The 11,296-nt window shown below is 42.8% G+C and overlaps 1 protein-coding gene across 2 annotated transcripts in view; it reads right to left on the bottom strand.

Moving 5' to 3' along the window:
- Positions 1 to 9,441, bottom strand: part of LOC121441038 (norrin-like) — a 29,992-nt gene extending 20,551 nt beyond the window's left edge. For both annotated transcript variants that reach the window (XR_005973421.1, XM_041642178.1), the window contains exon 1: positions 9,307 to 9,441. The gene's annotated coding sequence lies outside the window, so the exon portion shown is untranslated. The remainder of the gene's footprint in view (positions 1 to 9,306) is intronic.
- Between the last annotated feature and the right edge of the window lie 1,855 nt (positions 9,442 to 11,296).

Below are 11,296 nucleotides of genomic sequence, written 5' to 3' on the forward strand. Positions count from 1 at the left end.
ATACAAGGTCTCTGGGGATCTCTATGGATGCAGCCATAAGGTCAATGGGGAAGAATGTGGTTCTTGCTCCCTTCATCTCAGGGTGTCTGTTCTGTAGTAGGAGGCAATGGCCACCTCCATAGTGCTACCTTGGGTAAAAGAAAAAAATATTCTTGCAGTTAAATAATAGCCCTCTATTCTAGGATAAGACGCTGTGTTCTTCCCACTGTGTGACTAGCCATCTGTGACAGAGCTCCACAGCAACAGGTAGGTGTGTAAGGGGAGGAAGGGAAAGCAAAAGCAGAGGAGGAATAGAACCAGGGGAAGAAGCAATATATCATAACCCCTGTAGATAAGGTTGCTCAAAGGTCTGAGAATAAATATAACTTGGTGGAGAGCAACAATGAGTCAACAGTCAGTGGACCACAACTACGCATGTGTGCCTGCCTGTGCGAGAGTGTGTGTGTGTGTGTGTGTGTGTTTGGTTTTTATAGTTTCACTGCCTGGGGAGGAGTGCAGTGGGAGGACTTGACCTTGAACTTGACTGTAGCTAAAGTTCCTGACCTTCGACACATTTGTGAAGAAAGAAAGCTTTCACTGTTATCCAGTTTACCACTTACCTGAAACACCATGTTTCCTACCCCAGACCTCTGCGATCCTATGTTATTAGTGTTCTGTATCTCCAGACTATGCATTCACTTGTCTGAAATAATCAGTAACTATTTCATTGCATTCTGCAAGCTGCAGAATATTTTGCTGTTGTCTGATCCACTAAAAGGAAGGCTGATCTGTTGAGATGGTCAAGCTGCAGCATGCCTTCCATGATTGGCTACGAGTGCCTTATTGAGTTATTTGTTTTCTCTAAAACTCAATTTCCTTCTATATAAAAATCAATTAGTTGGTTGTACTAGTTCACAGCTTTGTCCATTTTCAATCATGTCTGTCTCTTCCCAGGCTTCTCAGAAGAAATAGCACTGCTCTGGGACTAGATACTCTCCCAAGACATCTTACAGTGAGACTTTCTTTCTTCTTTAAGGAGTTAATGATCACTCAAGATTCCAAGAACATTCTAATGAATGTGCTTGAGCCAACAGGAGGCCAAGCTATTAGAATGTTCTCTTCCATGAGGCCATTTGGGTGGCCTGAAATAAAAATACTCTCCAATATCCAATTGATTTGGTGCTTGTGATTTACTAAATGCAGTTCATAAATTATTAATATCTTGGTTTTGTTTTATGTTGCTTTTTTTAGACAGTGTCTTGATATTTAGCCCCAGATAGCCTGAAATTCACTCTGTAGACTAAGCTGACACTGAATCCTTGGGTGAGCCTCCCTACCCAGCCCTCACAATGCTAAGATTATAGGTGTGTACCACCACACCAAGCTCATGTTTTATTAATAATAATGTATTATTGGTGAGTATAGTTAACCAGTTTCTATTTTTCTTAAAATTTGTGCCATTTTCTCCAGTGTCATTTAATGCATCCATCAGGAGGAGAGAACAGTCAAAGGTAGTCATTCACTCTAGAGTTCTGCTTCTTTTGTTTGATGATGGTGATGCTATAGGCTGAATTCTATCTGCCAGTTCATTTCTTAGAATGACCTGTAGTCCCACACTGGACTGCAGCCTAAGCTACCATGTGCAGGGCTCTGGCCCAGGAGAAGACAAAAGAGATGTGAATTATTAAGGTCTTAGGGGATCAAGAATAGGTCTCCCTGTTTTGTACCGTATCTGCAGAACTTCTGTCCTAAGGGAAGGACAATCCTGAAGTCTTGGATTGAGGCTTGAGTTCAAAAGAATAGGCCACTGAATATAGCTGTGAGATCCTCCACTAGGCATTTTTTAACTTATCTAAGTTTTCATGAAAAAAACTAATTCTGAGTTCTTAACAGTTGATGTAACTAATTGACTTCTAGGATATAAATTTCCCACAAATTGGAAATGATTACCAGAGTATTGGGAAGCACTTTTCTGTTGAAATCTTTTTCTCTGGGGGTTTGGATTATTTCTGCAAATCTAGACACAGACTATGAACTGTGACTGATGTGGTGATAAGCTGTCAAAAAATGCTCAACGGTAGTCTTTCTATGGTGCCACACATCACCAGTGGCTCTGAACTCTGAGTTCTGTGCTATCCTTTCATCCACAAGGAATAAAAATAAGCAGAATGGGGTTGGATCTGGGTATGTAGCTCAATTCGTAGTGTTTATAAAGACATGGGGGAACAAATAGAATGGGCATAGTGGTGCATGTCTGGGATTCCAGTACTCAGAAGGCAGGGGCAGGAGGACAAGAAGTTAAAATTATTCTCAGCTACATAGTGAATTCAAGGCCATCCTGGGCTACATGATATCCTGCCTTAAAAAGAAACAAACTAAAAGAAACAACAAAAAGCATTATAGATTCCTCAATAGTAACAGAAGAAAAGGAGAAATTATTCTGGATGCCCCAAATCTGCCATTGATTTTCAAATTTTATCAACTATCACAATTTCAAGAGGGGAAAGTTTCACTTTATTTTACCTGCTCCCTACTACAGAAGTGAGATCCAAGCCAGAATACTAGCGACTAGTGTGATACAAGCTACTACTCACCTTGCCAAGATCCAGAGTTTTGAGAAACCAAACCCAGAGGACACAGTCTTGCTAAAGATGCACCCTTCTGGTAGAAAAGATAAGGTATTCTGGGACCTATGTGCTGATATAATGCAATACTTGCCCTTCCCTGACTGCTAGCTGTGGCACGGTCTTAGGAGAAAGGAGATGACCAGTTTTAACTCGGCACTAGCTCCTGTTCACCCAGAAGTCAAATGGGTGTCTTGGCTTTTCTTCAAAGTGTCTAGTAAAGTGTTTCTAAAGCTGCATTGCCATCTCCTCATCCAGAACCCACATTCTGGAATGGTGGGGAGTGATCTCACCTAACAGCTGGAAGGTCCTCAGTAATAAACAATAAGAGCGCTCAGTCTTTTCTGTTGCTCATGCAATTTGCCTGTTCTGCACCATGATGGGACCGAATGTGAAATTCAAATCGGAGCACTCCTGGATGCAGGCCTTCATGAAAAGGGCTGAGACTGGCTAGCACAAGCATCATGTGAAAAGCATGCCCCTCCTCCCCCCGAGCTGAGCTGCTAATCATCCCGCAGTGGTTGGACTACGGGCTTTCTCGCTGCCTTTTGTTTTGATTCAGCACTGCCAGTTCTCCTGTCACAATTCTACTCTGCTGCCTTTGGACCCAAATCTCCAAAGAAACACTTAAATTTTGAAAGGAGCCCATTTTCAGAATTGAGGCAGGGGAAGGGATCACAGAAATGTATCAAGTCTAATGTGTCCAATTGAGTTTTAAAGATAAATTGGAAATTGATTAAGGGTTGGTTCCTTTGATTCATCATGTTTGTTTCAGGAATGGGTGTACCTACATTTGTACCTAAAGTTGAGCTTGGGGATATTTTTCACCTGGGGGTTTGATCACTTTTCAAGTAAGTCAGGAAGGCAATTTCAAACCCATTTCTGGGGGAGTGGGAGAGCTAAACTTTGTCTTTCTGAAACTGAGCTGTTTGAAAAAAAAAACAAAGGGGCCAAGTTTAACATCAAAAATATTCTTTTCTACTTTTATGTGTGGCTTATTATTTTTCTTACCTATGAATGAAAATATGGACGGGGACTCCAGGTTTCAGCCTATTGTAGCTTTACTGTGCTAAAGAAAGAGCACTCCTTAGCATTTTCTGACAGTTGGTCCACTTTTGTTCTTAACCTGCTGCCCTCTCATTTATAAAGGATACTGCAATCAGTTGGATCATGGCTTAAAAGAAAAAATTGGAATATAGCCAGGCCTTGGAAGAGAGCAAATTGTTTGAATAAGCCTTAGCTTTTGTGGAAAACAGAAAATCTTATACCACACTACCAGTCAGCATTCATGTCCAGATTTTGACACGAGGATGAAATGGACCTCCATTGGATGAAATCCTGATTCTAAGTACTCAGGATGACTTGCCAACTGAACTAGCCCATTCTTTGAATCTTCTGAGTCAGCACGCCTTCTAACAGGAAAGTCATTGTTCCAGATTGTAAATGTCTTCTAGGCGGCTAGATCGGAACAGCTGAAAAGGGTCCAGGGAGTGGGACACTTAGTAATATATACCTAAGTACTAGGCTCATAGACACCCCCATGAAGGAGATAGAGTGAACACACCAAGCAGAGCCTTGCCAGAGATGTGAGAAGGCAGCTTTGAAAATATGAGGCCAGACAATGCGACCAGCACAAAGGCACATTCTTCCTCAAAGACTGAAAATGTGTGTGTGTCAGGGGTGAATTTCACCAGACAACTTGTATAGTCTAGCCAGTAGGCACTCATTCCAGTCCCAGCCTCCCCTGCATATTGTCCACACATGGGACTTTCTAAAGCATTTCTCAGCCTTTACTTTCTCCTGAAATCAGAAAAGTTCACAGTTGTTGACCTGATGGGTGAGGAGTGGGTACTACCAGCTGGAATGCTGCCACTGGCAGGGGCAGACAGGAAAACAGAAATGCTCTTAATGTCCTCCCAAAGAAAACCTTTGATGGGACAAAAGAGTGGTTGTATTTTTACCCTCTCTCTTCATGCTGCCAGGCTTCTTTAAATAGATGCTCTAGCCTAGGGACTTGTATGGAATAATTCATATTAAATCCCAAGAACTGGCAGTGAAGGGTAGAAAGTTGCGCTCTCTCTCTCTCTCTCTCTCTCTCTCTCTCTCCCTCTTTCTCTCCCTCTCTCTCTCTTTCTCTCCCTCCCTCCCTCTCTCCCTCTCTTCTTGTCAAGTTAACAGAAAAAGGCTCATTTTAATTCAGCTATGTTAGTTTTTTTTCCTTTTGAGTCTTTTAATGAATTTTTAGTTAATTGAAAAAAGATATCTGAAGCTCCCAAGAAATAAAAAAGAATAAGAAACTGCCTTGTGGTTTTCTCTATAATGACTCTCACTCCCATGTACATTAGCAGCGTCTTTTGGTATGTTACACAATGAAAGTTTTAAATGGGAATCTCTAATTAAAAAGTTCAGTACCTTCTGCTCGATACTCATGAATCAAACTGCTCTTCTGTGGTAAAGAGATAGGGAAGAAAGAGGAAGAAATGGGGAGTCGTGAGAGAAGTGAAAAGAAGGAAGGATGGAGGAAGGGAGGGAGGGAGGAAGGGAGAGAGGAGGGAAGGAAGGGCAAGCTCCTTTCTCACCTCAATTCCTACACATTTTCAGCGAACTCAATCAGGAGAGGTTTCTCAGTTCTCCCTTTCAGCAATGGGTTTGGTAAGTCATCAGCCTATGCTGGCCAAATTGAAAGTCCTCTTTCTCCTCCTTTCTGTCTGAGGAGGAGAGACAGCAGAGAAACTTGAGGAACCCAGGAGAATGGCAGAGCCCAAAAGATCCAGGGATCTTTGGTCCAAGTCACTTGTCTCTCAGTCTGCAACAGAATCACCACATTTCTCTTAATGTGGGCCGAAGTGCACCCAGGCATTCCCATAGCACTCCCACCCCAGGCCTTCGCCGAGATGTCCGGGTCACTGTGATGGTATGCTTGTCTCTGCCAACCCGGGTCACTCCAGCCCCGCTCTTGGCGAGCCACGTGGCTGCTCCTGTCTGTGAGTGGGTTCAGGCTCAGGACTACAAAAAGCCCCCATATCCTAATGGCCCAGCAGAACCTGTGCCAAGAATGACATCCTGGGAATACTATGGAGATGAGGAGACCTCATGGGCTGTTCTCCCCAGATGGAACAGGACCCAGGCTGTCTGGAAAACAGGCGAGCAAACAGCAGCTCACAATGGAAGGAGATCAGGCATAGGGAAAAGGGGGCGGGCTGAGAGCAGTGGTGAACAAAAGAAAAGAAGCCACTTGCCACCCAGGAAGATTCCAGGGTGTGCAGGAGGAGGTAGTGGAGGAAGCACTTGCAGGAAACAAGTACCCAGACATGGCACTGCCAGTCTAACAGGATTCTTTTCTGTATTAGATTATGGGAAAGAAAGAGGGGAAATATATAGCCAGCCAGCTGTTCAATGGCTTACAACCTCGCTTTTATTGTCCGGTTAGTTTGTGAGGTGGGGCATCAGAGGAATTCCAAACATACCATCCCAGAGAAATTTTAATATGTTCCACAGTGTCATACACGAAGAGGAAATGACAGCTGATCACAGACAGGGCAGGCCACAGCAATTTGGGCCCTGGAGCTCATCCACCTTCCCATGGGCCTTCTTCCCTCTCATTGTTCAGTGTTCCTGCTTCTTAGTCTTCCCACCTGCCTCTCCATCCCCTCTGTTCCTGCTGACCGGGCAGGAGAGTGTCGTTAAGTGACAGTCATGAAAAAAAATGAACATGGGCACCCAGGCCAATGGCAAGAAGATGTGGCTTTCCTAGGATGAGTCAGGAACCTCAGAGGTCAGAGGTACTCCAACTACCAGACATTTCTGCTAACAGGCAACAAAATCAAGGACATTTTGATGACATTTTCAGGATTTTCCCCAGGAACCTAATCATGTGATGAAACACTAGACTGACTTCTTTGAAAGCTGCGCTGTGTGTGGCTCAGACAGAGACCTAGGTTTAGAAAACAACGTCCAGCTACTCATCCCAGGGCCCTCTTAAATTTAGGCCAAGCACAGAGGTCACTGATTTCCTCAGTCTAGGGAATAGGATAAGTAAGTGATGGGAGAGAGTGATTGCATCTTCCTCTGTGCGTGTTTCCAATACAGTGATTCACCAAGTAGCCCTGATGCCAGCTGCTGGGGAGGTGACTCACACCCATCTCCTGATAGCATACAGTTCCCTTCCAGAGGGTGGGAACTTAAGTTCAAGAGAACTTAAGAAGGATATGCTATTCTTTTTCCAAACTGCTTCTATCCCAACCCCAAGAAAAAATTGGAGCAGATTAGCCGTGCAAGTGTGATATACTCAGGATCTCGTGCAAACAGCCAAAGAAGAGGAGAACCCTTCGTTATAAATAGAAAACCTGCTGATAAGTATTTCAATAATCTAGAACATTAGCAGCTATTGGATATGGTTCCTAATAAGCAGAAAGTTCTTGTCAATTACCCATTGGCAATGCTGTTTCTCTTCCCAGATTCAACAGGAAAGAGCATACAGACCAAAGATAAAAATGTGGCACAATGTCCCATTCACTTGTGCATCCATCAGGATAAGGATAGTGCCAGGCACATGGCAAATGCTTAATAAATACGTATTAAAAGATGCTGGCATGAATGACACAGGAAGAACAATGGTACTGAAATTTTGAAATCTCAAGACAGTAACAGTCTCTGGCCACCATTGGTGGTTAGAATTCTGAGAAAGTCATTTTTCAAGGACCCAGGAAAATAAATGAGTTGAAAATTGTTAAATGTATTGAAAAATGATTTATTTTTCCCTTGACAGTGTCATTGGAACTCAAATTAAGATTGAGAACTCCACAGGCATATTTCCATCTGTGGGTGTCAGCTGCTTGATACACAGTAATAATACCAGTCCTCCCATTACCTGAAGCAAATGTGCTTTAAGAGAAATGATGCACAGCGTTACATTTGTGTCCAAACGCTCTCCTATAATGGCCTGAATGACAGCTTAGGAGAATTGTTTGCAGTCACTTAAATGCTTTGCTAACAGCAGTATTTTTTTAAATTGTCATAAAATATTACAACAATCCAATCCATATTATTTTTTACAGTCTTTCTTGATTAGTGACCCAATGGTAAATTCACTCCTTTGAATGTCTGACTTTTATTTCACAAAGCTTCTTAGGCTAGTTATTTGTGAAAATGATGTGTGTGTGGGGGGGGGGATCCCCATAAATTGTGCCCCTGTTCCACAATGCAAGCTAGCCGACAGAACCCTCAGGTTCACTTTCAGAAGGAAAATTAATGTAGGGGAAGTGAGCAGATACTTGCATGAAATCTAAATGCCATTCTGAGGCAGACGGTTCTTGAGGTAGTGAGCTGACACCCACAGCCACCAGTGAATTTGCAGCATCTCTGTGTTTCCACATGCAGCTGGTTACTAGTGTTGTGTTGAAGTGATTTGCCGTGTTATATCTTGTACTTAGAACACACTAATATTAGAAATGGAGAGAAACATGCTCTGCAACAGCCATACCTTCTAGGAATGACAGTTACAAGGTATAAGGAATTCTCATCTTGCTGAATAGATTACTCTTTGTACCTGAATCTCAGCGGGGGGGGGGGAGGGAGGGAGAGAGAGACAGACAGACAGACAGAGAGAGAGAGAGAGAGAGAGAGAGAGAGAGAGAGAGAGAGAGAGAATGTGTGGGGGTGCTCTTTCACAGAGGCTTATCTGGGCTTGTCCATTACAATAAGCCTCAGTTACTGTGCTTTCTGAGTCATTAACATTCTGCACACAATCAAACTTCCCGTCCCTCAAGAGAGTTATGCCCGGGCCTCCTACAGCTCAATTGTTCATTTAATGAGAGAAGTTGCAATCGGGAATTGGAAAGGACCCTCTGATTATTCCTCAGGTGTCTGTGGGAGTCATTCCTCCAGGTTCTGGTCCCTGTGCTGTCAGGAGCATCCTTTCCTGGTCACTTCTTGGACATTGGATCTTTGGTCGTGCTGCAGGGACAAACCGACTACTAAAAATAACCCCTTGCAATAAGGCCAAGGCAAACAGCATGCATTTCCTCAGACTTTTCGCTCAATCATAATCATACAGCGAACCCATCCTCATCTCCCTACACTCTTGAATGTATCCATGGAAGCAAAGTCCCAAGGCGGGATGGGAGAAGAGCGCTAAGAAGCAATGTGACACTGAAAGCTAGGCATAAATGTTGCCTATTGTTTGAAGTCATTCTGAGCACTCCGGCACTGCCCTGGCAGGAGATCAGCCGCATACATAAGGAGCAATAAAAGTAAACAGTGCACGTTTAACCTCGCAGACTCGCCTGCGTTAATAGTGCCCCCATTGTAAGTGGGATGAAGGCGGCGGTGGGGAAGATACGGGACTTCACAAATGCAAGTCAGCAAATGCTGCTTCTCCATCCCCCTTCATAGTGTCACATAGAAGAACCATTTCGAAGTTACAGCTAACTATGCAGAGTTTGAAAAGAAATCAATCCCGAAGATATTTTCGAGCTTCTCTGGGACGCTTCCTGCTCTGTCACAGACTTCACACACCCGTTCATTTAAAACAAACAAACAAACAAAAAGCCCACACGGCTAGCAAGCTACAGATTAATGCAAATTAAAGTGATGCAAATTTAAGTGATATTTAAAGGTTGTCTCTTTGCAAGAAGGATGAAAGGCTGAGTTTGGAAAGAAGTAATTTCCTAGGCAAGCCGGCAGCGCTTGTTTTCCTGCTTACCTTGGGGGAAACGCAGGGCTCCTTTCTTCTCAGACTTTTCTGAGAGCTAGAAAGAGGTCCTGTTACTTCCAAATGCTTTTGTTCTTCTGTCCCTCTGTCACATGGCTTGCCTTTTATATTTGCAACACACAAAAGTTAGGACTGTTGTTTAAGCGACCCAGGGAGAGAGAGAGAGAGAGAGAGAGAGAGAGAGAGAGAGAGAGAGAGAGAGAGAGAGAGAGAGAGAGAGAGAGAGAGTGTGTCAAATGGAAAAGTGCCATTGCAGGCATATATCAATCAGGCTTGTGGCCGCTGCAGTGCACCAGCAAATGGGAATACCACGGAAATGTTAAGCGCTCGTTATCGGGGACTCACAGCCTCTGCCCACTGCTGGGCTCCCTTCCATGGAGCATCTTACCATGAGAACAACAGCACAGAACACGGAAGTTTTCTTTCCCTCCCTCCCCATTTTGTTTTTGTATTTTTACAAAAAATAAGAGGCTAAATGAATATTCTGATTTTAATTCTTTTGCAAACATGTCACTGCCGTAAAGATGTGCGGTGCAGTTGGCAATAGAGACACATGGTTTGGGAATTACAAAGACAGGGCGGTATACTGCTTAACGATTCAGCAGCTGGCCAGGACGAAGCTGAAATGCTGAGGGAGGGAAAGATGGACATCAGTAATCTTTCTCAGGCTAAGCAGGAAAGCAAGTGCAAAAAACGTTGCCCTGTTTTAGCATGATGTGCGTGGGTGGTGAGAGTTCTTTTTTTCCAAGTTGTTCATCCATTAAATGATTTTTAGCAGCATAAATGCGATTCAGCTCTCTGTGGCACTTTAATAAGTGCCTTCACTGACATAATTTAGAGCAAAACTTTGTAATAGATTTAGAAACAAAGGGTATAAACGTTTGGTCCATGAATCCCTGAGACATGTGAGGGCGTGACTAACAGGTAAGGCCATCCCACCAGATCACATTTAGCAGAAAAGCGGGAAAGGTAACCCATGTGTGAGGGTTAAGCACCTGCTGCTGTATACTGCCCTGTTATGAGCTTTGGGACCAAAAAGGGAAACATTTCATAAACCTTGCCGTTAAAATGCTTAAAGACAAAATTATCTGTAATTTTGAAAAACTGAGGACAATACAAAGAACCATGTATAATTTTTCTAATGTCAGGCAGATTCAGACCCAGAATAACTTATTTTATTAATACTGATGAAAACTTAAACCAAGGAAATGAAAAACACTCTAAGATAGTTTATTAAAATGCAAATATATCATAAACCTTAAGGAAAAATTTCTCTTGAGAGCTCCAGCCAGTCAACTTCTGATGTCAAAAGCATCATATTATGCTATATCTGATCATTTATTTATGATCAATAAATTGGTAATCAAATTGTGTTTTGTTTCCCCCACAGAAGCACTACTTCAAACAGTCATTGGTGTTTTATTCGAGGATGTAAATTTGTTCAGCTTTGCTTCAACCTTTTAATGAGATTTTTTTTTCTTTTGCTCTCTGAGTGAAGCCCTGTTTACCTTGGAGCAGTCACAGAATTTCCTTCCGAGGATTAAGGATAAATGACAAGTTCAGAACCTTGAAAGGAAAGGGATTTGGCTAAATGTCTTAAAAGCAGATGTTCAACAAGCAAATGGGAAATGGACCCTTAAAATGGGAATAATCTTCAAGCAGAAATGACTTGTCCCCAAGTAAGAGTCATGAATGCATTTTCTGGCTTAACTGAGTGGATCAGATTCAGAGGGAGAATAAAGTCTAAGATCACCAACACTTTCAAGTATCAGAGTTTGTCAGTCACCAATCTCTTCATTTTTCTAAGAAACAATTAGTGACTTTTGCAGGTGGTTCTTACTGTTCCATCTTGCCATCTTTAGCTTGGGAGTTCTCGGGGTTGGCCTATCTGCTCTGAAACAACATGAAATGGTGTGGTTCTTTTGGATGGACTTTTCCAGCCTTCTACAAGTTGTCCTTCTGAAAGGGCACTGCAGAAAGT

The sequence above is a fragment of the Microtus oregoni genome, unplaced genomic scaffold (genome assembly GCF_018167655.1).
Source record: "Microtus oregoni isolate MIOR12 unplaced genomic scaffold, Mior012 000073F_000, whole genome shotgun sequence".
Lineage (NCBI taxonomy): Eukaryota > Metazoa > Chordata > Mammalia > Rodentia > Cricetidae > Microtus > Microtus oregoni.